Here is a 26,713-nt window from a genome sequence, read left to right as displayed (position 1 = left end):
CACTACCACTGATGACTCTGAACCTTATTAACCTGTCCCAATTTGTATTAATAAAGAGTGGTATTCCATAAACTGTTAGAGTGAGTCCTTCACAGCTGCTGGCAGTTGCCAGTGGTGGTTAACAGGCTGGGAAGATCCACTGAGGGGTCTCCACACGGTTGCCTGAGCCTCCTGAAAAGAGCAGTCAAATCACCCTCCAACCCTGTGAATCTGTTCAGTGAAGGGTCCCCTCACAGGACACTGACAGACTGATTGGGCACAGGAGTCTCAGCTTTCCTGGGGCTCCAACAGACAAATAAAGCACTGAGGATCAAGAAAATCTCCCACACATCAAGGGCTGGGTAGACCCCCCCCTCCTTTTCACATGACACACAGTAACTGGCACAGTTAAGTTACTACAGCTGCATCTCTCTTTGTTACATTTAGTATAGACCATTTTAAAAGTGTATCCTTAAATAAGCTGATTTTGTTTGCCAAAAAGACAAATCAAATGCATCCACCAAAAATTCTCTGATCTACTTTCTTTAAAGGCTTTTTGCCAGGGGTTGTTTTTGTTAATAATGCTTCTAAAACTGAGATTATTTTTTTTACCTGTTAATGCATATTTATAGTGTAAAGTAGTAAAGTTATAGTAGACTTGAACTAAATTGTAAGAGATGGAACTAACTGCATTGACATATACCCCAACTGCAGCACAGACTTCATAACATTTCAAATTAATATTCAAACAGTGCTAAGCACTCAGTTGTTCGGACTTTTCTAAAAACTGTCATTACTCAATGACTCTGAAAATGGAACCATTAAATTAATAATGCCATTAAGAGTAAATGTTAGAACAAACTTTCCAAGAAGACCCTATGGGTATGGACTTGTTCAGTGCTCAAACTCCCAGATTTACATGCATGAACTAAGCAACCATAATGCCCCACAGGTTGGGTGTGCATTTCACAACTTGGCTACTGCCAACCAACTCTGAATATTGGCTTATGGTCTCTGTCCAAGCAAAATTAAAAAAAAAGATTGAACAGAAAACAAGAACCAGTATCGTCTGAACACTATGCTGGCTTAACACACAAGAAATTTAAAGCTATTTTGCATTTTTATCTCACATCCTCACGCAACTCAGCGATGGATCAATCTATAAGGAAATATAAAAACTGATAAACTGTAACACCCAAAATATTTTCAGGGTTTTTTTCTGGTGTGATTTTCCACAGTTTTAGAGTATTTGACAACCAGATGCTGCTGAGGCAAATGGACAGAAGTTCACAAATGGAAAGCCCAGAGCTTGGGAAGCTGCAGACCAAGGAACTGAAGGTACATTTTTGGACACTAAACGAGAAGCTCACAGATGGTCACAGAACAGAAGTTTCCTGGGAAATTCTACATGGCTGCAGGAATGGTTGATTTTAGCTTATCAGGGAACAGGCATCTAAAGCACTGAAAGGGAACATTAAAAAAAGTGCTCTCCGTGTCAACCTAGTTTTCAAAGCTGCATGCGAAGAGATACTGAAGACAACGTGCCAGAAGGGACAGTGGTGATTTCTGTACCTGACTTCACCGGCCAGGTAAGGTCAAGTATGATATGCCCAGCTCCCATGTACATGTGTAATGGACTAAGGAAGTCTTTTCCTCCTCACACCAATCATACCCACTGTTAGATACAAAATACATCTTAAAAAATATATATCTTGAGGAAGATATAAATTTCTTCTTTACAGTACGCTGAATTGCCTTTATATTTGATCAGGGCTTCAGTGAGAACAGCAAAAGAAAGACCCAAAAGCAGCCCAAAAAGCTGCAAAAAAAAAAAAAAAAAAGCAGCCTGTGGAAAAAAGAAAACAAAATTAAAATAATGCAGCTACAGATTGGCTTTCACGTGTTTAGGGGTGGGGAAGAGAAAGTCTGTACCCAGGACTGATACTACATTAAAATTCACAAAACCCACTCAGACCAACCTCCTGGAATCAACATCATGCTGCTTCTCAGGCATTAATGTTTCATCAGATATCATGGCCTTGCCTATTGCTTAGTCACCAGCTTGCCCTGCCCTTAAAGATACTTCTGGAAATGGCAAAACTACCTGTTCTTGTATTCAATACTACTGTTCTAGAAAAAAAAAAAAAGCTGCATGTATGCGCTGCTTTAAGGCTAAAATGGCTAATTTGTGACTATTTTAGATCTGCATACAAAGGCAGACAGCTGAATCCTTCTTAGGGCTACTCTAATCCTCTTTCCTCTCAGTAAACAGCAATTTCCCGTTTTCTGACATAAAAAGACACATCGTTGATGTGCAATCCTGTACTTTACATTCTCTGTAAGTAAAACACACAGTATTTTTGCTGGGAAAGTACAATTTGTAGCCTAAAAGTTTAGATGGTATCTCTCTGGCTGATGAGATTAACTTTGCTGATGAGATGAATAAAAGGAGTACAGTCATTTTAGGTGATCTTTGGAACATCTAAAAATTTATGCATGGCTGAACAGAGCTACGGAGCCCCAGAGAGTTTTATATCAGCCCAAAAGATTTGCCTTTCAGTATTTAACCAACTACTGATAAAGCTATAAATATAAAATACAGGTGTAACTTATTAAAAAAAAACCAAAATGCACACAGCTTAATTTTTACATGTCATGATAGTGTATTATATTTTTTACTTGAATAATTCTTCTAGTTTCCTTTCCTTTTATATATTATTGTTCTAACTCTTTTTTTGAGCTAATGCTGAATTATTTTAGTTACCGCATTAGACAATATAAAAATCAATTTTAAATTTGGAAGATTTCATAACTGCTGCAAAACATTCATATACGTACACACACTATAAAAAAAATTCATAATTTTGCTTAGAAGTTGTAAAGACAAAACAAATGTATCTGCCTTAAAAAAAAAGGTGTTTTAACCAAATTGCAATAATTAAAAATGCTATGAAGAAATTTATTTCTCATTTTATTTTCTTTCTGCTCTTGGTGAAGAAGGCAAGTTTAAAACCCCTGGTGACAGGTTAATTTGACAGCAGGACAGTTGTGTGTTTGGATCCTCCTTGGTGGCACCTGTGCTCTGCAGGCTGAGAAGCAGCAGGAAGGTGTGGTTTAAGGAGATCATGAAGGAACGGTAAGGTAGGCAGGGTAAACTGGGAAAGCAACAAAATTACCTAATAAAATGGGGATTTTTCTCTGCTGACACCAAACATTTCCCTATCTCCACCTCACCTGCTGAGCCAGACTTCCTTGCTCAGCCCAAATCCTCTTTGAAATGAAAAAGCAGATCCTTTTTTGGGGAAAAGCTAAGAGAACTGGTTTTAAAGAACAGCACATTTCTCCTGGATCTGAAGTCACTGTTGACTTCCATCCCATTTCCATGTCCCTCATCTCCTTTCCTGCTGCCCTGACCCCTGTTTACTCCTGCTGCAAGCCAGGCTCCAGGGAGATTCTCCTGCAGGATTGGGAAGAGGTGACACAGGCACAGCTACTGGTACTGCTGGTTTCGGTGTGAGGAGGAGAAAAACGAGGTGCAGCCCAGATTAGTAAGCAAATTTGACTCCATTGCTTGGAATGCATTTACACTTAATTTCATGTCAGCCTCTAAAGCTGAAAACAAATGTATGGCTGCTCCTTTCCTCAGAGACAAAGAGCTGCCACTGAAATACAGGAGCTTTCAGGGAGCAGGTCCTCTCTCCTTTCCACACTCCCCCCTTGACAAACAGGGAGATCTGAACACAAAAACTGAATGGTAGGACAGTGCTCAGAGAGAATTAAATCAGAGCTTAGTGTGGAGGGTGTGGCTGTATGGTGAGATCGTATCTACACTCTCTATTCCTCCTGGGTGTTCCCCACATGCTTTCAGACCGTGCCCCACTTTCTTGCCTGCAGCCCCCATGGGTCTAGTCTCTGCAGGTCATTTTGCTGCAGGTTTTGGTCCCCCCATGCAGAATCTCAAGTCATCTTCCTCACTTGCACAGACCTCAAACCTCCTGATCTGATTCCGCCTTTCCCTCCACTTTTCCATTCACTATGCTCAAATTTACAGGCTCTAATCAAAATCAGTGCAGTGTACCATGGCCTATAATAATTTAAGTGTAATATGACTGGTGTACAAAAGACTTCACCACTAGTTGCATCATTTTTATACATGTTAATAAATTGCTCCTTTATGTGGAATATACATAGGGAATCCAACAACTTCGAGTGCTGCCATCATCAGTGACAGATGAGGCAACATGAGGATAACAGAAGTGGTCTGAAGCATAACAAAGTTATCTTATGGATTTATTTTCTGTGTGCAGCTACAACATCCTCCCCACTGTCCTGGACTTATTGCACTTCAGTCAAACAAGTGAAGAACCTGGTTAAACACTCAATAAGAGAGAAAGAAAGTGGCCCTAAAATAATTTGGTGATGCACGAAATACCATATTAAAAAAGCCTTCTTTTGAAAGACACAGTTACCTTGAAAAGCCGCTATGTTACCAATGGAAAAATTCAGAGGTGAGTTAAGGCGAACAGCTAATTGATATACGTCATTTTCCAAAGGGAAGTCTTCTGACTGAATTCAGCACCTTGACACTGTGAAAGCATCCAGTCATTATTAGGATGACTATTTCTCAGAAAAAACTTTCTCCACACACAATCTTTTGTCATTCAAGGCATACCAAAACCAAGACTTCCACACCAAAAAGACATGGCACATAAAACTGCAGTAGTTCCTCATGCATTAACAGTCATTTCTAACAGCTGGAAATTAGATTTGTCTTTTGATTGCCTCAAAACCACTATCACAACTGAAAGCAAAGTCTTTTCAAGGAAAAGAAGCAATGGACCGTGAAAACAGAACAGTTGTGAATTTTGTCTTCACATAAAGGTAGTGAATTGCTACAAAATCACTCTTCATTCTTCCCAGGTTGTCACATATAAAATGCAGAATTTCATGGCTTTTCTCCTTCCCCCAGAAAAAACATTTTCTCTTCTTTTAATGTAGAGAATACAAGAATCTTCTGAACAGAGCTGAAGCACCAAGGCACACTAGGAAACCTCTTCTGGTGGGAACAAGAGCAAAGCTGGGAGGAGAGGCAAGGAAATCAAAGGAGCCAGAGGGACACAGCCCAGCTGTTGAGGGAGGATGGACTAACCTGGACCATCTGAAATTCCCAAAAAGAAGGTCCACCTGAAGCTATGGACACACACCTTGCAGAGGATCACAGCAGCCTCACCTGCAACCCGTAGGGATTCAATTACTTCCACAACCTCCTACCAATATTCTCTGCCACTGCTACTCCTTGGAATTAGGAATTTATAGCGGTCCTTCTTCCCATGGAAGTGTGGGGAGATAAGAAGCAATTGGGAGATGGTGGTACCTGTACCCTCTCTTTTTTGCCACCTGCCTTTCAGTCAGAATCACAGAACTTGAGGCTGGAATAGCCCTGCCAGCCCACAGAGTCCAACTTGTGCCCAATCTCCACCTTGTCACCCAGCCCAGAGCACTGAGTGCCATGCCCAGTCATTTCTTGGACACCTCCAGGGATGGGGACTCCACCACTTCCCTGGGCAGCCCCTTCCAATGCCTGACCTTTCACCCTTTCCAGGGAGAAACTCCTCCTGATGTCCAACCTGACCCTTCCCTGGCACAGTTTGAGGCCGTTTCCTCTTGTCCTGTCCTTTGTTCCCAGGGAGCAGAGCCTGACACCCCCCTCCCCCGCTTCCCCCTCCTGGCAGGGAGTTGCAGAGAGCAAGAAAGTCCCCCCTGAGCCTCCTTTTGAAGGATTTTCGCATCATTTTTTCATTATCTCGCATTTGTATAAATTGAAGTAAGTTACTACTTGAGGTTAAGTACTATTCCACAAGATTATTCTTTCTTTTGAACTGAAAAGATGGGGATCTGTGCTTCATAAAACACAAAAAAAGAAGAAAAAAAAAACCTGCTGAGCCATAAGACAACACTAGCAGTTCAGCTGCATTTTAGGTCAGCTTTATTATTTCAGAAGAACAAGGATTATTATTTCTTCTTTGAGAATCTCAGCAGCAACCCAGTTTTCACCACACTTAATTCAACGGGGAGACTGACAGCAAATGCCTACAAATCTTTACTTTTTAGAAGACAAACTCAAATCTTCATTAATTTCTCAGGTGGGAAACTGTATGAAAATGATGCCAAGACTGACAGACAGTGTTTAACAGTAATTGAAATTAAAAACTTACAGGCAGAAATGCTCAAATTGTCACAAAATCTGGCATTGTAAAAACAAGAAATTTGAAATTAAGGGTTACAATTAGAAGTGGCTGCACTAGACACCACCCAGGACACTGTAAGGGAACAGCTGTGACACTGGGACAGTGACTCACTGTAGGAAACATAATACTTGGATGCTGCCCACTTCAAAAAAGAAATAGCATCCAATTAAGTTAATATCTGTCAAAATGATACAACTTGAAAGTTACCTGAGATGCCAATCTAAGCTTATCTGTAGACTACATCATATAAGCACAACAATAAGAAGCAATAATCATAAACATTGTGGCTGAATTACAACTGGCTTATTTGGATATGGGAGATCCAATTATATTACCTATATGTTAAGGCTAAAGTACATACGTTAACTGCCTTATTAAGAAAGCAGAAAGATAGCACTAAATCATAATTAGCTATTTGAACTTCAAAATAACCTCAATTCAAAAATTTTAGCTATCACTCAAAATAATTACTGATTTACTCAAAATAATTGTGAAATTACTCCTAAAATCTAAAAAAAAACCAAAAACAAAACAAAACAAAACAAAACAAAACCCCAAAAAACAAACAAAACAAAAAAAAACCCAAACAAACAAAAAAAAACAAAAACAAAAAAAAAAAAAAAAAAACACACCCTGAATGTAATCTACACTTAAACAAAAACAGTAGCACATTAGGATCCAATGATTTCTTTTCTTTTTGGAAATGTGTAAGTATAATAAATATATACTTTAAATGGAACAGGGGCAGACCCTATCAAGTCAAGTAAGTTCAGCTTTTGCCCACTCTGAAAAACTGTTAATTGTATTCATATATGATGCATTACAGATGCACTCATGTTGTACTCTCTAATCACTGTTACAAAGGAAATGCAAAGCTCTGAACTCAGACCAGGGCAGGTCAAAAAACCTGTCAGGTAATTTTTTAAACAAAACACTGTAAGAATATTCTAAATATTAACAACTATTATGTTATCAAATGTCACTGATCACAAACAGACCGAATGTACATTGGAGAGATTCACAGTGGTTGGAAAGTACTGAATTACTTCCTTTACTAGTGTGATCTCAAATGAAAATTGCCACGGTGTATTACATGATATTGTTAATTTCCAGGGATGCGGTACATAATAGATCTCAACGCAAATTTAACCATTTGAAATTTGCTTTACAATTCTTTAAAGCCATGTAGAAAATCTGCACGTTTTTGTCTGGAATGAACCTTCTAACAGTCCCCATCTTCATTTAAACTGTTTTACTTGACCAGAAAGCCCAGTACAGAATTAGCAATACCTCAAAATTTCCACTGCTGTATATGGTGGAAAACATGTGTAATGGTCAACACCAACACACAAATACAATGAGCTTGACAACATCACTGTGGCAGGAGATTTAAAAACACCAAGAAATGGTACAACTGTACATAACTACACGTGGTCAAGCTCATGTACAGAGTTACTAGAGAAATTTTACACCCATGCAAAATCCACATAATGGCTGAGCAGTTAAATAAATCAATTTAGCTTATCTCAGGGAATTATTCTTTCAGTTGAAATGCTCAGTACAAGGTGGAGGACCTGAAGAGACTGTTCTGCATAAAACTGTTCAACAACCATACGTAATTTTTCCTTCAAACTTTTTAAATAACCTTTGTAAAACACTTCAAGCAATTAGCAAATAGTTCCAAAAAGATGTTCAAACTTGACATCCCACAGGACAGGAAACAAGAGGCAAAGGAAGAGCTCATAATTGTACACATGTGCAGAGGAAGAGCCAGAAATTCACTGACTCGCGATGTTTTATCTGCTCTCATTTCCCTCAAAAGCTGCTCCACAGCTACTGGAGTTAATTTTCAGTTTTATTGAGGTATCTCGGTGGCTATTTCATCCCCTTGTCCCCATTCACAGCTAAGTGAAATCATAGCTAAGATGGTGAAGTATGTAATTGGTTAAATTGCTCTTGCTTTTCAAAACCCATATATTCCAAGTGTCCCGAAGGCATTTAATTCCAAAACAGGAAGCTGAAGAGCAGAGCACTCAATAATTCTAATCATGTGCAGATCTCTTGGAAAGTATTTTCCTAAACATTTGCTGAAAGAACCTTTTATTGTACTGCGTGCTGCTGCCTGTACCCCAAACAGGGTCCCACAGCAAGACAGTTACTACTTAAATTGTCTCTGGTTATGTAAAGGAATCAATCTAGAGGCGACCAAGACCATGGTTTCCTAAATATTGAACTTCAGCCATGTGCAAAACAAAGGAAGCTGGGAGAGAAAAAGCAACTAAAAATACATTAATATATTTTTACCATCTTATACGACAACTTTATTCATAAGGCAGAGGTTATGAATGGTAGTGTGCACCAAAATCAAAGACACAATTTAACTGATTTTTTTCTTAACTCTGCTTTATAGGTTTCTGTAACTCAACTGCAATTCCTGAAGGAATAATTTCAGAGTGAGGGCCTGGTGTCTATATGATATTTCAAACAGTACTGTCAAGTTCCCTGTTCCACAGTGTTTCAGGTAAAGGAAGGAAGAACTCTGAGCTTGTGACTTTGTCGAGTCTGGAAGACTCGACATGAGCAGATCATGAACTTATGGCTGCAGGAAGCAATTCCCAAGTATCAGGAAGCAATTCCCAAGTATCAGGGTCTTTCATATGCTGAATTCTAGAGGACTCTGTCCAGTTTACAGAAAAAAGGCAATTTTTTTTTAATTTTATTTCAATGTGCATATTTCCACAAACATTTGCATACCTATGCACACCATGAGTGTAAATATGTGGAATTTTTTTTTTTTTTACAGCAGACTTCTTTCCCAGAGGACTCCACTTTGGATTTTGTGAAATCATAGAATCCTTTAGGTTGGAAAAGACCTTTAAGACCACCAAGCCCAGCCATTAACCAGGATGTTTCATTGTTGATAGGCATTCAAAAAAAAACTGGCCTCTCTCAACAAAAAGACACCATAGTGTCTTTTTGTTTACATGTTTACAGTCACCTCTAGTACAGTTAGTGGTTTAAAACAAGGAATCAGGAGAAAAGTGTTGGGAGAGATTTGCTTGTTCCCCAAACAGAGAAAAAAGCACAGGTGAAGAAATAGTATAATATAAATAAAATTTTTAAAAAAATAACCGCAGGAAACCATGTTTCTAATATTGGCAAGACTCATTTTTTCTTAGATGCAACACTTCAATTATTTCTTCTACCAAAAAACCTCTGAATTAACAAATAAAAATATTTTTATGTGGATTAATGAAGTTTTAAGATAATTACAGGATAGCTGCTTGTGTAAAATAAATCAGATTCAAAGATTTCAGTTACATACAAGTACAAAGACACACAGATAGGTGCATACATGATATTAAGCTTATTTGACTGCTGGGTTTTGCTCGAGCTCTCAAAAAGAACAAACTGCAAGCCATCAAATCAGGTGAGAATCTCAGACTGGTGGAGATCACTGAAATTTTAATGCCTGGGACAGAAAATCAGAGTGTGCTCTGCTTTCTAGGATCAGCCAGGAATTTTACAAGTTAGAGAAGTGGAGTTTCGTATTTTACAACAGGTCTTTGTATGATGGACAGGGAAATGTGTCCTGTCCTGCAACATCCAGGTGATCACAGAACAGTATTTCATGGGTCACTCCTTTTCTGAGTATCTGTCGAGAGAAACTGCCCACGATAAGCCTTTCTAAACGTATGCTTAAAGATTAAAATATTTGATAAATTAAGGGAGATAATGAGTTAAGGTGGAAAAAATAAAATGGTTAAGGACTGGAATTTGGAAAAGGCCTTAATTTATTTAAATCAGAAATACTAACACCGCTTACAATTTACATTCTGAACCACTAGGAAAAAAAAAAGTAGGATAAAGCTACAGTTCTGAGTGAATCATCACATCACAAAGGATACCAAGAGCATGCAAAAAAACCTACAGAGAACAGAAAAGTGGAATGGCAAGCAAAAAAAGCTACATTTGAAGGAGAAAGTAAGAACTGCTAGAATTCAAGCTGGATTTACACTTAAAAATGGCAAGAGGGACTAGAACCATTTTTTAAGGAAAGAATAATGAAATATACAGGGCTATTGTAGAAACTGGATTAATACTTAACATTGGTTTGTCAAAGAATGAGAAAGACAAACAAATCTGATATCCTGTCCTGATGAGATAATTAAATTAGTGGAAAAGGAAATGCAGGAGATTCAGTCTGGCTGAATGCAGCAAAATGTTTGATAGTGGGCCAAATGGGAAGTGGTTCTTTAAACTGGAGAAGACGGGGGTTGTGTTCAAAATGTAATGCATAAGGAAGTGGTAAAGGGGAGAGAATAATGGGATGTGCTGAAAGGAGAATAATTCACCAGGAGACAGTCGACTGGTGAAGGGCCTCCAAAACTGGACTGTACAGTAATCTTAGTTACAATATTCCTTAACAACCTCAACACAAAAGCAAGTGATTGTTGACCAATTTTTCTGATGGCACAAAGCTGGGAAGCACAGTCAATAGAGCGGGAGATGGAAACTGTGACAGAAAATGGGGTTTATAACACACCGGGATTGCCCACAGCTGATCTCAGCTCTGCTCTCCCTGCTTGTCACACAAGTATCAACAGTCCCAGCAAAGCACAAGATAAATGCCCCTCATTCTCCTGCTGCCATCAGAGATCCCCCCACACTTCACAGACCTCATTGCCTCAGCCACAATTTACACACAGGGAAGAGAGCTTGAAATGCTGAGATATGACCAAATACTGCCATTTCCATTCCACGTGAAAATCTGGTATTTTAACATTTGCCCTTTTTCTGTCATCAACACAGAAGTTCAATATGAGCACTTTTCACACGACAGAAACCCTCTGTTTTGAGATGGTAAATATGAAAATAGAAATTGCCAGAATTTCCAAATTAAAGTGTGCCATGTAGATTCACTCAGAATCAGCAGGACTTTCAGATAATCCTGGCAGTGAGCATTAGGGCACAGGGCAGTAGTGGGAAAAGATCTAAAAAACACAGCTCTGCTGGGCAATGCAGCCCATTGTTGACCTGTCGCTAAAAAAAAAAAAAAATAAAAAAAATTCAGAAAACTTTTAGATGTTGCCACATTTTCAGTAGGATTAAACTGATCCTAGATTAACTACTTAATTTGCCTAATCAGAAAACTAAATTCCTGAAGAAAATTTGAGTTTGTAGAAGAAATTTTCTTAACATTTTCACTCTACCACAATATCCATACAGCACTAAGCACAATAAAAGTTTTTAAAATGACTGCAATTATAACTCTGGAAAAAAAAAAAAAGAAAAAGAAAGCCGGTTAATAGTCAAAGAAAATCAATTTCATATTGACAGAATAAAACATGTAAAATTAAGTTACCCATTTTTCTTGGTTTTATTGTTGCCCAATTTTAAGATGGAAAAGGAACGTAGACCACTGGACTAACGCTTATATATTGTTGTGTTGCAAAATAAAGCCTGTTCTAACTTTCAAGTACAGGTTGATCATTTGTAACATAAACATCGAACAGCTCTGTCCTGAGGTTTTTAACCCTCACAAACAGTCTTTGCTTTTACGATTTTTTTTTTAAGCTGCACCATGTTTGCTTATTCTACAGTTCCACCCTTAAAAAGAATTAGGCAAAATTTTCACCAACAAGCCCAAGATGACCAACATACAACAGGGAAAGGCAAGATCCTAAATAGATCTATTTGTTTTTCTATTTCAACATGGGACTAGTTGGAAGGAAAGTAAACATGACAATGCAATGTAAATGTAATTAATTCAATGTAAAATTCTTGCCTTAGTGGTTTTATTGAGTATTTTCAGAAGGTTTTGCAATACAAAGTGACATTACAGAGGTAGCTGCATATTCTGCATCAAGATTACTTTTACATTTTGTTTTGTTTACTCCTACCCCCTACAAACATGAGCTACTCTGTGAAAACTGAGACAGGAAAGTGAAGAGCCATGATGGAACTTACAAAGACAATTCGCAACAGAGTAAAATTTAGTTATTCTGATTCCTACTGCCAAAATGCTGAGTATTTCCAAGCATTCAGAACAACAATTAGCAGCCTTACAGCACACTATTTCAGCCACATAACTTCAAAACTAGTTCTGTTCAAAACAAGGGATGGCAGTAAAGTACACAACTCATATTTTAGAACTCAAACATTCCAAAATGAAGATCAAATATTATCAGGCTGCAACCGTTCAGTGGTAAAATACCAAGGTAAGTCCTTTCAGTAAATGTTTATTTATAAAATTGAAAACAGTAAAAACCACACTCAGATGCTCATCACAGGTCAGAAAAATCTTTAATCACAGGACAACATTAACATAACCATGTTTCAGAAAACCTTATAATACACCCTGGGACCTTCACAGCTTTATCAAGAGCAAAAACTACACTTTGAAACAATCTAACAAATAACTTTTCAAAGAATAATAACTCTCTGTTCTAAATACCTAAGTTTAAAAACAAAATCACTGCCAAATAGTTCTGTGAGCTATTAGACAATATTCTTTCAAAAGCTGGATGCCTCTACGTCAGCAAGAATTAAATTTCATTTTCAGCAACCTTGAGGAACAAAATGCAATAATACTTGAAACTGGCAACGTCAAAATCTGTGAATTTCTTCAGATGGTGCAAGACTTTTATTGGATATAACACAGAAAACAATAAGACTCCGTCTGTAAAAGTAATCTTACCGTGCCACTAAGTAACTTTCAGCATAAATCCAGATAACAGAACTTGATGCCAGAGAAGCAACAGCAGATGCAAGATTTGTTTATATCTTTAACTTGAAAATAAAATTTAAATAATAAATAAAATAAATAAATAAAATAAAATTTAACTGGTAGGGTTAACACTTTCACAAATTTGTCTTCTATTCAAATAAGCATTAATCACAGAAGTAGGTGCTGAAAGCATACTTAAAACATATCTGAACATATTCTTTTCCCACATGTTCCTCTGCAGTACAAAATACCAATCCTTTATATAGTCTTTGGAGGAAAGATGAACATGGGAAAGAAAAAAGAAAAGTGAATTTTGTAGTTAGAAAAACTAAAAATACATATATTTCCTTAAAATTATGTATGCGTGTGTAAAATGGGGCTGGAATCAGCTTTCCAAACCAGACTGACCAGCTACAGTGTACTTGCTTTGTTACATTCTACCCTGATTCTATAGAATTTCTGTGGCTTTCATCACTCTGACATCAGGTGCTCTGAAAATAACTAACTTTTCCTGGTTTATCTCTTAATCACACAGGCATTGAAGAAATCATTGACACTGCAGAGATTGAGTAGCATACATAGAACTAGGCTAAATTTGGAATGTGCAAAGAAAAAAATCAGATGTTAGAAATAAATACGTAACTTTGCTAACCAAAAATAGAAAGAAAACAGTGAGGAGATAAGCTTCATGAAAACATGAAAAGGCATTTGGGAAGGTAAAAAAAGTTATTGGAGATTTTATTTCGGTTTTAAGGCACAAGGTTTGACTCTGCTGAGTTGTAAATCTTTAGTGTGACTTTTTCAATGCCCATTCTGTTTTATATTCACACTTCCCTACTCTTATACAGATCCTTGTCTCTGATGCTTCACACAGTAATTTCTTCAGCCCCCATGAACTTGTTCTTTAGAAAAAAACCAGTGCAATCACGTATTTACCTGTGCACAAAAGCAAACAATTATACTGTCTGCTCTGAGCCTTGTCACTTCCATGAAGAAACATGACAGTGTTCATTATTGCTACTGATTGCCAATCACAATTGGGAACTGAGTTACTCAGATAAAATTAACCTAAAAAAGAGCACTTTAATATTAGATTTTCTCATATAAAACTATAATTCTATCATTAGGATTAGCTTTTCTTTTCCCCCCAGTATAAACTTGAACTAAGACACTGACTGTAGAGATGCTGCAAGAGTGTTTTCCTATCAGTCAGCAGCTGACACCAGGTGCACAGGGACCCCTCCAGGTGGCAGGACTCATGCAGAGCTCCAGGAAATCCCACCCTTCTCTCAGGTTCTACATCCCTGCTGCTTCCCTAAAACATATCTTACTTGGAGAAGTCTGTCTGTCAGTTCTGCTCATTTGTAACACCAGACTGACTTACAAATGAAAACACACTTTGCCCAGGAAAGGAAAATATTGTGCTCTTGGTAACAAAGTTGGAAACAAGATTACCAGGAAAAAGGTAAAAATCTAAAGCTATGAATAATCTAGAATTGTGTGTCATTAAAAATGGCATTTTTAACCACCAGAGCGTTTCTCTGCTTCAAGTAACCCTTGGTGTGGTGGTTTCACTCTAGGCCTTCCTGGAGACCAACTTGTAGCCAGGAAGGAACTAGAAAAGTGATCACGGAAGTATTCCATGCTATTCCTTTACGTAACTTGAGGTATAAATAAAGCCAGCGGGAGGGATCTCGCTCTCTTCCTCTCCGGCGAGGTTCGAGAACGGTGGGTCCCTGTTTCGGTCGGGTTTATCTGGAGCCGAGGCCTACAGTGACTGCCGTTATCTGCCCGCGTGAGGGGAGAGCCGAGGACCGTGTCTGGTCATCCTGCCTGTTCGAAGGGAAGTGGTGAGATTTTGCTAGTTTGCCTTCGGCTGGCCGTTTGACTTGTTCGGTCCTTGCCCTTTTTGTCCTTCTCCCTTTTCCCCCCCCCCTCCCCCCCCGGTGTGTGGTATTCTCCTTTTGTGTATCTGTCTCATATGTAAAGTATATACATATATATATATATATATTTTGCTATAGCTTTGGCTGCTTGGTTTTTTTTTTTTTCCCCTTTTTCCCTCTCTGGGAGGCGGGTCCTTGTTGTCGAGTTTCGGGGGACTTGGCGGGAAGCCAGCTCGAAACTTGTACAACATTTTTGGTAGCAGAGGATGGTTGTTTTGGTTAAGTTTGGCTTGTTTTGATAAACATTTTCCGGGAAGACAGCCAAGTTCGGTGTTGTTTTGCAAACCAATCTATTGTTTTGGGAACAGGTCTGGGAACACTGCCAGAGTCTGGGAAAGCAGCCAAGGAAACTTTGTTTATATAAACAAAAGTTTGTTTTGGGATCAGGAAGAAATAATAACAAAAAACAATGGCTATTTCATTAATTTGTCTTATAATTCTAGCCATCTTTACACCTGTGTTAGGCTACTCTATAGGGAGACGTCCAGACCTTGAGGATGGATGGAACGAATTGCTTCCATCCTTTAATTTTGACATCGAAGGTTTGGTAAAGGAGATCCCCATGGTTAAAATTGGCTCTAATTACTATATAAATCTTATTGCAACAGTACTGTCATTGATAAAGGTACTGGAAGTGCTCCTTAAACTTGGAAGAATGGGGTTCCGTTGCTTTCCCTCTTGTAGGAAAGATCACACCTCAAAGGGACTCGCTGGAACTTTGGAAAGGGCTGCAGACAGGCCAGTCTCCGGGTGGCATGGAGCTTGGGAAGATTTCGGTAGATTAGTAGGACATGTGTCACCCCCCATTAATTGGGAGTTTACACCAGAACAAATGTTTGATTCTGGTGAAATGGCCCACTGTTTGGCAGAAGGGTGTTTTTCCTACAAAGATCCGAATATGCAATTCTCCGCTTTGTGCTGGGGCCTGGCTAATGCTTATCGAGCTGCCATAGACCACCTTCAGAGGGTTAAGGTTGACACAGAGACCCAAACCACGCCACTTGAAACCAGTGATGTCCCTATTAGGTCCACAGAAGTTGGAGTCCAAGCACAACTTGAAGTCAATACCATCTCTACTAAGTCCACTAGGACCGGGACTCAAGCTAAGAACCGGAAGGTCATCATTGCCCCTGTGAAGAAGAAGAAGACGTGGGTAAGGGAGATCAAGGAACTTACGGACCCATCTCCGCAACCAGAATGCACAGAAGAAAGAGAAGAAGAAGAAGAAGAAGAAGGAACAGAGGATGTAGTGAACGAAGGAGCGGCAGCAATTGGAGAAGGAGCAACAGCAAGTGATGAAGGCGCGACTGCGAGAGAGGAAGAAGTGGTTGTGACTGAGGAAGGAGCGATTAGAAGAGAAGAAGCAGTTACCAGAGAGGAAGAAACGGCTACACGGGAAGGAGCACGTCCAAAAGAACTAGGGGCACGCCCAAAGGAATACAGAATAGCATCAAGAGAAAAGAAAGCAACAGTACAAACGGTCGGTGGTATATTGTCGCTTGATGATTTATATCCTGACTACACATTCAGTATTACAAAAGACGCAAAGAAGGAGCCAAAGCATCCCCCTCAATTGGAGGGGGAATTATCCCTACCCCTCCAGACCCAACCTTCTCTTGGAGGTATGAATGATTGGAGGAGAAGGCCCTTATCTCAGCACGCGGAAGATTACTCACTACCTCCACCCGCGGGGTATCGCGAACGACACAGGAGTCCATCCCCATGGCGTGAATGGCATAGAAGTCCATCTCCACGGCGTGAACGACGCAGAAGTCCATCTCCGCGGCGCGAGCGGCGTAGGAGTCCATCCCCACGGTATGAACGACGTAGAAGTCCATCTCCGCGGCGTGAACGGCGTAGGAGTCCATCCCCACAGTATGAACGGCGTAGAAATCCATCTCCGCGGCGTGAACAATATAGAAGCTTATCCCCACAGTACGCCCAGTCTCCACCTCCACATGAGAGATATAGGGAGGAAGTGGGAGCAGTCCCACGTAGGAGTGGAAGAGTAAAGAGAGAGGTGGAAAAGATTCTACGTGGGAGAGATGGACAAGAAATAATGCGAGAAAGCGAAATTACACAATCACTGACCACAAGAGAGCTTCGAGATTTACGGAGAGATTATATGCGCTTGCCTGGTGAAGAAGTCCTCACCTGGCTGGTGCGATGCTGGGACAAAGGAGCTGATAGTCATGTAATTGAAGGTGATGAAGCACGACAATTGGGATCCATTGCTCGAGACCCTGTGATAGAGCAAGAAATGGGGAGGGAGAAAATGGCGTCCAGCCTTTGGCTCCGAATCCTCCACGCGGTGAGAGTGAAATACCCATTTAAGGAGTCCCTGAAGAGTTCTTCAAGAAGGTGGAGGACTGCAGAAGAAGGCATCCAATACCTACGGGAATTGGCCATGCTGGAGATCATCTATTCTGATCCAGATTATTATGACATCCAAGTTCCTGAGAATGTTCCATGCACGCAACCAATGTGGAAAAAGGTAATTCAAGGTGCCCCCAAACCATATATTTCCTGCTTGATATCCGTATATAATCCAAAGATGGAGGAACCAAGCGTGGACGCTATGTGTGCTTGGATAAGAACCATAGAGGAAAATATGGAAGACTCCTTCAATCCCCTCTACCGACGCACCTACGATAGGGAAAGAATGGAGAGAGATTATGAATGTTCCAGATATGAGGACGACCTTAGAGACAGAGAGGACAGAAGGTATAGAGATTACCAAGAAAGGCCAATGGGAAGATCACGGTGGAACCGACAAAGACGACCTCGGCCTAGACCTCGATCCTGGTCTCGATCTCGCTCACGGTCCCTGTCATTCACACGTCGAAGGAAAGAGAACTCTAAGCGTTGGTCACGTAACCAACTATGGGCATACCTTCGTAGTAAAGGAGAAAACATGAAGAAGTGGGATGGTGAACCCACTTCTAAGCTTGAAGCTAGAGTGAGGGAGTTGAAGCGAAAGAAGACTGACAAGAAAGTTGTCTATGTAGTAGACGGAGATTTCTTAAAAGAGAAACTGCGATCACCGAAACACGAGAAGATGGAGGTCCACTTCGACAACGGCAAAAAGTCTAAGAAGTCAAAGTCAAGCTCTGACGACGAATGCTCTGATCAAGACCAGTAGAGGGGCCCTGCCTTCTGCCAGGAGAAGGAGAGGGACCAAGAAGATAACCGAGTTTACTGGGCTGTGTGGGTTCGATGGCCTGGCACATCGGATCCTCAGAGATACCAGGCCTTGATAGATACTGGAGCCCAGTGTACTGTAATGCCTTCAGAGTGTAAGAGTACCGAGACTGTTACTATTTCTGGAGTGACCGGAGGGTCTCAAGAATTGTCAGTAGTAGAGGCAGACATGAGCTTGACGGGAGACCAATGGGAAAAGCGTCCCATTGTGACGGGGCCAGAAGCCCCTTGCATCCTTGGTATGGACTACCTAAGAAGAGGATACTTCAAGGACCCGAAAGGGTACCGGTGGGCTTTTGGTATAGCCTCGGTGATTGAAGAGGAGTCCAAGCAGTTGTCTGCCCTTCCTGGCCTCTCAGAAGACCCTTCCATTGTAGGATTACTGCGAGTTAAAGATCAAGAAGTGCCAATAGCCACAACAACTGTACACAGACGACAGTATCGGACAAACCGAGATGCTGTGATCCCTATCCACAAAATGATCCGAAAGTTGGAGAGCCAAGGGGTGGTCAGCAGAACCCATTCACCCTTCAACAGCCCCATCTGGCCTGTGCGTAAATCCGATGGAGAGTGGAGACTGACTGTGGACTATCGTGGCTTAAATGAAGTTACGCCACCGTTGAGTGCTGCCGTGCCAGATATGTTGGAGCTCCAATACGAGTTGGAGTCCAAGACAGCAAAGTGGTACGCCACCATCGACATAGCCAACGCGTTTTTCTCCATTCCTTTAGCGGCAGAGTGCAGGCCACAGTTTGCTTTCACCTGGAGGGGCGTTCAATACACCTGGAATCGACTGCCCCAGGGGTGGAAACACAGTCCAACCATCTGTCATGGACTGATCCAGGTCACGCTAGAGAAGGGTAAGGCTCCCGAACACATCCAGTACATCGATGACATCATTGTATGGGGGGATACAGCAGAAGAAGTTTTCAAAAAAGGACAGACGATCATCCAGATTCTCCTGAAGGCCGGTTTCGCTATAAAGAAGAGTAAAGTCAAGGGACCTGCCCGAGAGATCCAATTCCTAGGGGTGAAATGGCAAGATGGACGACGTCAGATACCAACAGACATAATCAACAAGATTGTAGCAATGGCTCCCCCCACAAACAAGAAAGAAACCCAAGCTTTTCTGGGAGCAATAGGTTTCTGGAGGATGCATATCCCAGAATACAGTCAGATTGTGAGCCCTCTTTACTTTGTGACCCGTAAAAAGAACAATTTCCAGTGGGGTCCTGAGCAACAACAAGCTTTCAGGCAGATCAAGCAAGAAATTGCACATGCCGTGGCTCTTGGACCAGTTAGAACGGGACCAGATGTAAAGAACGTACTCTATTCTGCAGCTGGAGATAAAGGTCCCTCCTGGAGCCTCTGGCAAAAGGTGCCTGGCGAGACGCGAGGGCGACCACTGGGTTTCTGGAGCCGAAGCTACAGAGGTTCTGAGGCCAATTACACCCCTGTGGAAAAAGAAATCTTAGCGGCATATGAAGGTATACGAGCAGCTTCGGAGGTAATCGGTACTGAAGCACAGCTCTTCCTGGCACCCCGATTACCAGTCTTGAGTTGGATGTTCAAAGGGAAGGTGCCCCCTACGCATCATGCCACCGATGCTACGTGGAGTAAGTGGATAGCCTTGATTACGCAGCGTGTACGATTGGGAAGCTCAAATCGCCCTGGAATTCTGGAGGTTATCACAAATTGGCCTGAAGGTGGGAACTTCAGTCTGGCAGAAGAAGAAGAAGAACCAGTGAGCCGAGCTGAAGAAGCTCCACCATTTGATCAGCTGCCAGATGAAGAAAGGTGTTATGCCCTTTTCACTGATGGTTCTTGCCGTATTGTAGGAAGGAACCGGAAGTGGAAAGCAGCCGTTTGGAGTCCCACCCGACGAGTGGCAGAAGCTGCCGAGGGTCAAGGCGAGTCGAGTCAATTTGCAGAGCTCAAAGCCGTCCAATTGGCCCTGGACATCGCCGAACGAGAAGGATGGCCGAGACTCTACCTCTACACAGACTCGTGGATGATAGCCAATGCTCTGTGGGGATGGTTAGACCGATGGAAAAAGATGAACTGGAGGCGTGGAGGAAAACCCATCTGGGCTGCTGACTTGTGGCAGGACATCGCTGCCAGAGCGAAGAGTCTGAATGTGAGAGTCCACCATGTAGATGCCCATGTGTCCAAGAAGCGAGCTAATGAAGAACATAATAACAACAGAGAAGCTGACCGAGCTGCACAGATAGGGGTGTCACAAGTAGACCTAGACTGGCAGCAGAAGGGAGAGCTGTTTCTGGCTCGATGGGCCCATGATGCTTCCGGTCATCAGGGCCGAGATGCCACCCACAGATGGGCACGAGACCGAGGGGTGGATTTAACCATGGATATCATTTCTGAAGTTATCCATGATTGTGAGACCTGTGCCGCTATTAAGCAGGCAAAAAGACTGAAGCCCCTATGGTATGGTGGACGATGGGATAAGTATAAGTATGGAGAGGCATGGCAGGTTGATTATATCAAACTGCCACAGACTCGCCAAGGTAAGTGCTATGTACTTACCATGGTGGAAGCAACAACGGGATGGTTAGAGACTTTTTCGGTGCCCCACGCAACGGCCCGGAATACCATTCTGGGCCTTGAAAAGCAGGTCCTGTGGAGACACGGGACCCCAGAACGTATTGAGTCAGACAACGGGACTCATTTCAAAAATCAATTAGTCACCACTTGGGCGAGGGAACACGGTATCGAATGGGTGTACCACATTCCTTATCATGCACCAGCTGCTGGGAAGGTTGAGAGATATAATGGACTATTGAAGACCACTCTAAAGTCATTAGGAGAAGGAACTTATAAAAACTGGGACAAAAACTTAGCCAAGGCTACCTGGCTAGTTAACACCAGGGGTTCTGTCAATCGAGCTGGCCCTGCACAGGCAGAATCCCTTCACATTGTTGATGGAGATAAAGTTCCAGCGATCCATTTGAGGGGAATGCTAGGGAAAGCTGTTTGGGTTACCCCTGCCTCAGGCCAAGACAAACCCATTCGTGGGATTGTCTTTGCTCAAGGGCCAGGACATACGTGGTGGTTAATGAGGAAGGATGGAGTCATCCAGTGTGTGCCTCAAGGAAATTTAGCCTTGGGGAAAAACTAATTGTAGGTCCTAAGTTGTGTTTTTACAGGAAGCCAGTCACCAGATGAGAGAGAGACCTGAACTAAGCTGATGCTGGTATCCGGCGATGAAACAGCCCAGTGACGAAACAGCCATAAATCGAAACTGTAATTGTGACTGAGGAGACCAAAGATCTGGACTGAACTGACATCGGCATTGATTTTCCAACGACGAGACAACTATGCTATATATGCGCGGGATGTAGGCGAACATGAAACATAGGTGTTACGTAAAGAAATAGTATGGAATAAGGGGTGGAGAATGTGGTGGTTTCACTCTAGGCCTTCCTGGAGACCAACTTGTAGCCAGGAAGGAACTAGAAAAGTGATCACGGAAGTATTCCATGCTATTCCTTTACGTAACTTGAGGTATAAATAAAGCCAGCGGGAGGGATCTCGCTCTCTTCCTCTCCGGCGAGGTTCGAGAACGGTGGGTCCCTGTTTCGGTCGGGTTTATCTGGAGCCGAGGCCTACAGTGACTGCCGTTATCTGCCCGCGTGAGGGGAGAGCCGAGGACCGTGTCTGGTCATCCTGCCTGTTCGAAGGGAAGTGGTGAGATTTTGCTAGTTTGCCTTCGGCTGGCCGTTTGACTTGTTCGGTCCTTGCCCTTTTTGTCCTTCTCCCTTTTCCCCCCCCCCTCCCCCCCCGGTGTGTGGTATTCTCCTTTTGTGTATCTGTCTCATATGTAAAGTATATACATATATATATATATATATATTTTGCTATAGCTTTGGCTGCTTGGTTTTTTTTTTTTTCCCCTTTTTCCCTCTCTGGGAGGCGGGTCCTTGTTGTCGAGTTTCGGGGGACTTGGCGGGAAGCCAGCTCGAAACTTGTACACTTGGCTATAAAGGTGAAATAAGTAACTAACCTCGTAGCATCCTCCCTTTAAGCCATCAGGACATGAAGGAAAAAATTCCACCAAAATTCAAATGAAAACAGAACCTGGGAGACAGGTTTTAAAAGAATAAAACCTGAGATATTTTGGGGATCACACATTCTCAAAATCAGATCCCAGACTTTCAGTACCCCTTATCTGGACCAGAAATGAAAATCCCTCTCACAGAGACAGATAAGGATGAGCGTCCTGTTTCACAAAGGAAAATATTCATTCTTGAGCAAACTCCACTCCAATTTCCTTGCCCTCCAAGCAGCTTGCAAAATATTATTTTACTTATAAACAAAGGCATTAACCCTAAACACACTTCTTTCACTAGAGTCATGGATAACACAAAATGAACAGTGACCTACAAAATAGGAAGCAAAGGGACCTTCTGGGTTACTAAGTTCAGTATCTCATTACCACAGGTATCAAACATCATATAATGCCTTTTACTAAATTTATATGGTTTTATTTGCAAATTCACTGACTTCAGGATACTGTTGCTCCTTTTGGAAAGCTATTTCAGTATCTCACTTCTAGTGGTTCTAGTGCAGGTTTATCCAAGGTCAGTTTATAGCTGTAAATTCTAGTGCCAACATTTTACTTCAGTTTAAGTAGCTTTTTTTTCCATTCCCTGGCATTTCAAACCTTCTTCCCCCAAAATGTATTAACAGAGACAAATCATATTTCCTTTCAGGATTTCTTTTTTGTTCTAGGCTAATCAAGATGAATTCTTATGGTCCTTTCCCCTAAGACAGGCTTTTCCCAATCACCATAAAAAATCTACTATTTTTTTTAATTCTTTTTTTTTTGAGTGGGAGTAATTGAAATTAAACATACAGCACAACAGGTGAGTCCTCAACATCCTTATTGTATAATATCAATTTCAGCTGAGAGCAACACCCAGATAGAACCTAAACCTTCACAGTAATGCTACCATTAACTAAAACATCCATTTATTTCTCCTCCTCAGTCACTTCCAACGCATGAGCCACAAGCTTCAGAAACAGAATTACCTTAGCCTTACTCTCCAAGTACATGATGTTATACTTTGCACCCCTAGATTTCATCCCGTTTCTGTTATGCCAATCCTCAAGGCCCTCTGGTTCTCTCCACAGGAATTTCTTGCCTTCTGCTGTATTGACAATGCCTCCAGATATTTTGCCATCAGCAAATTTAATTAACCCTCTCCTACCCCCTGTACTACAACTATTACTTAAAATACTTAAGATTTGTCCGAGGCTGAATTTTTGTGGTATTATCACATAGCTTCGTTTTCCTGTGTGCTATTGTTAAATAAGTTTTATTAAATTCTATATGGACCAGAAGCACCGAATTTTCTTCCTCTAGTAAATCAGTTAATTTGTCAAATGATAGGTAATGGTTCAATACTTCCCCTACCTCCTGTAACATCATCTCACATTCCATCCTATTTCCATTTTCAACCTTTTACTTATCTATTCTTTAAGAATTTCTTCAAAAGCTTGAATAACACTAATGCCATGCTAAAAAACCTACAGCTTTTTGCCTTTTGAAATAAAAAAAAAAAAAAAAGAAAAAAACAACAGTTTTCTGATACCTGACGTAAATTCTAGGGTAGAAGCTCTCTCCTACTTTCTATTTCACGATCTCCTCTCAAATTTTGTTTCCCCCTTGATCAAAGCAATTACTGCCTACGTACACCTCCATTCTCATTAGCCATCCTCCTTCTCTGAAATCACCCTTACTGAAAATAGGAATTTATTTCCATTTACCTTATAAAGAGAATAAAATACAGTTTTGTCTGCAATCTTTTCCCTGGGCTTGCTTCTCTTCCTTTAATATTTTTATATGCAGGGTTAAAGAACCTTTTGACATTTGTCTCAGCATCTTTTCAGACCTATTTTCAAGATATAAAGCAGGTTGTCTTTTTGGAAATCTTTGTATTTGAAAAGCCTAAGCTATACTTTTCCCCCATCCCTAGGTATTACTTTATTTTCCTAATGATTTGCTACAATGGCTGCTTTTCAGACTATCCAGCACATTCTATTGAAAGAAGTCAAAGCATGCTTCAGTCAAAACTATTAAATATCTTTCAGAAAGTAGTATTTGCCCTTTAGAAATCAAGAAAAATAAACACTTGAGTTGTTCATCTATTTGTTTTACATAGAATCAATTAATGATTCATCCACTCAAGCCTCTTTTCTAAGACCAGCTATTCTGTAATTCTTAATATGTGCTAAAACCAAACTTGAAGGAGTTTCAGGTTTCGCTCATTAAGAAACATGATTGCTGAGACAAAGCCATCAACTGTTATACACAAAAGACTCTTACCATTTTAGAAATAATATCAGAATAGTAATTAAATTTAGTAATGTCATAGTTATCAACAAGCCACTTGCAACAGACTAGTGGGGGGAAATAATTCTACAAGTCTGCTTCAAATCCTGTTAGTGACACACTCAAAACTTCGTTTCAACTGTTCTTTTAACCTAGAAAGTCATGAATCCTCCAGAACTGATTTCTAGTTCCACTACAAATATTTTTCCCAACCTATTTTTTGAGAAATGTGTTGAAGAGGTTTTCTGTATTCTTATTATTTAAGAATAAATATTTTATTCCAGCACCAGCTGAATATAATTGTACCTATTCTACAGTCAGAGATAAGAAATTTTTTAATACCTGTTCTTCAATATTGGTAGGGGAAGATTTGAGAGAAAAAATTGGACAGGGGGAAAAAAAAGGCAAGGAAAACCCACCATTTATGGTTTTTTGATGCTGAAAATGAAACTATTTGTAATCTCACTTCTGTCATTCTGAAACTACACTAAAAAAAGGCGCTAAATTACTAGAATGGGCTCATCCCTTTCCTTACAAAAGTGTTGCATCAGTCACTTCCCTCCTACTCTTCACACTTCTTTCTATTTATCTATGTATGACGACATATTATTAATAAGTTCAGCTCCAAGTGTCAAGTGTTCAGTTCTTAATAATTACTATTTAAAAAATTTCGAGGCACTTGATTTTGATTTGATTTGCTTAAGCACTTTGTTGTATTACTCATGCACAGCTACTAAATGTTCTTCAATCACTAAAGAAAACTGATTATGCTTTTTAATTACATATTATTTATATCTTTGAAGTGTGCTGTCCTTTATGAAGGACTTCACACATACAAGGGAACAACTCATCACAGTAAGATTCCCAGATCTGACTGAAAAAAGAGGCACTGGAACACCTACAACAGGTGTTTACACACAGTGAGGAGATCTGTGATCAAGGGCTGCCTTTGAAAAACAGCAGGTAAAAGTGAATTCTCAGAAATAGTTTAAAATATCAATGTACAAAATTTGATAATACCAGGTAAATAAAATAGTTTGAGGACACCTTCCAGATAATCAGGCGTACCAGATTACAACAGGGATTTCATTTGAAGATAATGAAGTACATTAACTGAAAGACATCAGTAATCACCCCTTGCATGTTATTATTCTATTTTTCCAATATTTCTGTCATAGTATTATCTCAGCAGTTTTCAGAAAGAAGACATAAAAAAAAAAAAAAGGACATTAAAGCCTAGTTACTTTTGGAAGTATTTCTAGAGATGAGTTTGAAAAACAATTCTGTAATGAGACTCCCCTGTGGCAGCAGAATGGTCTTTTCATGCAGAGACAAAGAAAATCAGTAATGTTGGCAGAAGAGGTGAAAAACCTGGAGCAGTAAATAAAGCATAATACCACAGATGTAGTTAACAGTGGTGAAAAAACACCTTGACTAAGTATTCTTACTGTTCACAGACATTCAAATCTGCTTTTCACAGGGACAGATTCTGTATAAGCTAAAGGTATAATGGGCTTCACCAAAGAATGCAAAATCTTAATATCCATATACTTTGTATATTCTGCCAGGAATATAAGAGTGCCTTTACCCACATTTAATCAAATGCACTCTCTGTCTTCCCAAAGCACAGGTACTTGAGGACAGAGAGGAAAAAACCACCAATAGCAAAAAACTTTTATTTATGCAGGCATAGTTCTTTAATCAATTCATATTTATTTTTTCGTATTGCATCAAATTCACATGACAAAACATTTTGAGATTGCTCATCAAGTTGCTTGTTAAATATTGTACACCCAGAATTACCTGGAATTACTTTGAAATGTTTTGTCTGGCTGATTTTTCTTACCTTCAGATTTGCATCTTGTGGTCAACTGAGTGTGAGGTCCAAGGAAGGGCTTTTCCTTCAGCTGAGACACCTTTCTCATGTGCATTCTCTGGCACACACAAAGTTACCTCAGGCAGAGAACTTTCATGGCCTCTCCTCCACTCAGCCATTTAATTCCACTTAGGAGCTTAATTATTTCTAAAAAACTCTGCCTTGCTCCAATGTGATTATGATCACTGCACTGATGGAAGAATTTCTGAGCAGGGGCAAGGGCAGAGACAAACACACATCACAGGAAAACAGATCAAAACAGGTTTTCTAACACAACCTAAAGGAGAGTATTATACCTTGCTAACTCCTGGTATAGCAGACCTTTTCCAGACTCATCTTTCCCATGTTTAACATTTTTCTTAGAATTCGAATTTGCACAGT

At 40.5% G+C, this 26,713-nt stretch overlaps 1 protein-coding gene and 1 long non-coding RNA gene across 7 annotated transcripts in view; one reads left to right on the top strand and one right to left on the bottom strand.

Annotated features, from left to right (window-relative positions):
* ATG10 (autophagy related 10) overlaps positions 1-26,713 on the bottom strand; it is a 76,010-nt gene that overhangs the window by 23,050 nt on the left and 26,247 nt on the right. The window lies entirely within an intron of this gene.
* Positions 1,306-16,275, top strand: LOC116780442. The gene is made up of 4 exons (XR_004354480.1): positions 1,306-1,317; positions 6,976-6,985; positions 7,054-7,063; positions 16,147-16,275. It is a non-coding gene; the product is annotated as an uncharacterized LOC116780442 (long non-coding RNA).

The sequence above is a fragment of the Chiroxiphia lanceolata genome, chromosome Z (assembly GCF_009829145.1).
Source record: "Chiroxiphia lanceolata isolate bChiLan1 chromosome Z, bChiLan1.pri, whole genome shotgun sequence".
In the NCBI taxonomy this organism is placed as follows: Eukaryota; Metazoa; Chordata; class Aves; order Passeriformes; family Pipridae; genus Chiroxiphia; species Chiroxiphia lanceolata.
This window is presented reverse-complemented; position numbering and strand designations above follow the sequence as displayed.